Below are 3,238 nucleotides of genomic sequence, written 5' to 3'. Positions count from 1 at the left end.
ATAAGAATGAGTAAAAGCCATCATAGTAGCCCAGCATTTATGGTAAGAAATCATGCTGAGATAAAAAGAGGAAAAGTCCGCATGGTAATAAACTATAAAGAGCTAAATAAAAACTGCTTATTTGATGGATATTTTATCCCAAATAAAAATAATTTGACTAACCTTGCAAAAGAAAAAACATATTTTTCAAAATTTGACTGTAAAAGTGAATTTTGGCAAATAAAATTGGCAGAAAACTCAGTACAGTTAACTGCTTTTAGTACTCCTAATGGACATTATGAGTGGTTAGTTATGCCTTTTGGGCTAAAAAATGCACCACAAATATTCCAAAGAAAAATGGATAAAATATATATATATATATCCTGATACATTGTATATACACGATAACTTCTTCGTTTTTTTGGTCAGAGTATATACACTATAACATATCAACAGCATGTGTGCATCCAAAAATTGTGAAGGTATACATGTATCAATGTATATAAATTATATACATTCATAAACATTATGTATATATAATATTTATGCATTACAAAAATCTGAAGATTAAACAAAGATCTTATTCCAAAGTTTACATAATCGAATATGAGAAATTTAACAAAGCCAAATACAACATAACATTTTGAGATTCGCAATGGAATTTAGTTATCGGTAATATTAGATATGAAAGATTCCATCTCCTTGCGTGCAAGTCCTCCATGGCTAACAGAGTTCTTGATCTTATTACTCAACTCCACCGCTCTCTGCCTCATCTCTTCTCCTTCTGGTGTACCCATCAACGTCTTGACAGCTTTCTCAATTGCTGCAGCTGGTACTATTTCCTCTCTGCGACTCCATTTCCACACAGAGATTCCAATCTTCAACACGTTCGTTATGAACACCGTGTTATAAGGCTGGTCAACATGGATAGGCCAAGATGCTATGGGAACTCCCATGCTAATACTTTCCATACAAGAATTCCATCCACAGTGACTCATAAACCCACCTGTTGACGGATGTCCCAAGATTTCCAATTGAGGCGCCCAATTTCTCACCACCATTCCTCTTCCTTCCACTCTTTCTTCAAATCCTTCTGGCAATACAACCTTCCCATCTTTCCCCTCGGAATTATTCTCCGTGTCCAACCTTTCATCATCTGCATCTCTTACTACCCATATAAATTTATGGCTGCTCTGTTCTAAACCAAGCGCGAACTCATTGACTTGCTCTTGTGACAATGTAGTGGTTGTCCCAAATGACACGAATATTACAGAGTTAGCATCTTGCTTGTCGAGAAATTCCAGGGACACATGTTGAGCACTCCTATTCAACAAATCAACTGATGATTCGAGCAGCATGTGAAATGGACCAAGACACCACACTGGCGTATTATCTTCTGCATGAATGGCAAGTGAATCAAGATACTTGCCTTCCAATTCTCTGAAGGAGTTCATGACAACTCCTGAATTTAGCTTCCATTCACGTTCTTCTTGTATATACTCCTCCAGATGTGGCCCAAAAGTGCTCTCCACCGTTGGAAACTCATCGCCTAGTTCCTGAATCAACTTGTCTTGATCTTCATCAACTGTATGAAGAACTTGTCTGAAAGTCGAATACCTAACGAAGGATGAAATGGAGTGGAAAGAATAACAGTTAATGTTGGGTATTGAATGCAAATCCCTAATATAAGTTATCATCAAACAATCATGAATGATGACCAATCTTTTAGTATTTTTCGAGAGTAAATGACATTTTTCACAAATAGACTTCCCTAGATTTTCCAACAACAAATCTTTATCACTTTCTGCCTCAGTTTTAGGTACTGAGAGGTCACAGAAATGCAAATTTTCATCCGTGGCATTTCGTCGAACACCTTGAAGGCGTTTCTTCAAATCGTGGTTTCGGGGCAGTTAGGCAGAGGAAGTGTACAGGAATGTTGTGTGAAGCAATGAAGCGAGAAAGGAGAAATAATGGGTTGAGATGGCCATGTTCAGGCCATGGAACCATGGCTACAATTACTTCATTGAGCTGAAGACTATTCTCTGATGAGTTGTTGATAGCCATTGACAAAAAATAAATGATAGATCTGAGTGTGTTGTAAAGAAAATCAACTTTTGTATGTATGCAAGGCGACTGTACCTTGCAACTATTCTAAATTAAAAATAAAGTGACTCGTGATCAAGCAAATAATATAACGATAAAATGGTTGGAATATAAGTCCTTATTTGCATTAACATTGACACGTCAGAATCTGAATGTACATCTGAATAATCTAGATATTATTTTTAGATCTTAGCATTGAATAATTAAATTTGATTGTTTTTCAATATTTAAATGTACATAATCTATTGACGACTAGTGTATTTGACATTGGATCAAGACTAGATTCAAATTACTAACGAATTACTTAAAATAGCTACCTTTCAAACTCTTCTGGTCAAATTTTACGGGTCATGAATCGCTCATGTGAACCGATCCAGATTCGACCCATTTTATTTTCTCTAAAATAAGAGGATAAGAAAAAAAAAACTTATTACAAATTTAGATTAATCAGATCGTAAAAATAATATTGAACATTATTAGGTGGAAACCTAAAAAAAAAAAAATTAGTACACAATTGCTTCATTCCAACCACTCGTAATAGATGGAAAAATAAAATATAAGTGTGTCATTTTTAATATCACAAATAAATTATCATTACACTTGAAGAGAAAGAAAGTTGTCAAATTTATTATATTTAACACATAATTAAGAAGCAACAATAAGTCATTGTAGTATAGTGGTAATTGGTAAGTATTCCCAATGTGTACTTAATGACCTGAAACATGAGATTAGTTACAAAGCTAAGCCACAACTCGTTAAAATAAGTTGATACATATGAAAAATAATTACAGCTTGGTGGTGGAGTTATATCAATGGAAGTGATTAGTTGAAATTTTTTACGAAAAAATTATAGTTTGTATGTAAGTCAAAAAATATGTTTTATAGATAAATAGATATATACTCGATATGTATGTGCAATTTATATGACATTATTTTCTTTTGTAATATGATTCAAAAAGAATGTTCATATTTCTTTATTTAGAAACAATTTCATGTTAAACTTCTCATTTTATCTTTTAATAAATGATATAAAGTCTCATAAATGAGAAATGTCTATGACTATTTTAGATTATACAAAAAATATTATTTTTCTCAAATTTCGTATGTGATCAAACACTATTAAATAAATCGAGACAAAGAATAGTCAAATCTTAAA

At 33.0% G+C, this 3,238-nt stretch overlaps 1 pseudogene across 1 annotated transcript; it reads right to left on the bottom strand.

Moving 5' to 3' along the window:
• Positions 1-572: 572 nt before the first annotated feature.
• LOC125809793 (zeatin O-glucosyltransferase-like) lies at positions 573-2,043 on the bottom strand (annotated as a pseudogene). The gene has a single exon (XR_007441835.1). The product of XR_007441835.1 is annotated as a zeatin O-glucosyltransferase-like (transcript).
• Positions 2,044-3,238: the final 1,195 nt, after the last annotated feature.

Source organism: Solanum verrucosum, unplaced genomic scaffold (assembly GCF_900185275.1).
Source record: "Solanum verrucosum unplaced genomic scaffold, falcon-dt-bn FXZP01000474.1, whole genome shotgun sequence".
Lineage (NCBI taxonomy): Eukaryota > Viridiplantae > Streptophyta > Magnoliopsida > Solanales > Solanaceae > Solanum > Solanum verrucosum.
The sequence above is the reverse complement of the archived record's forward strand: the minus strand, read 5'-3'. Positions and strand labels throughout refer to the sequence as shown.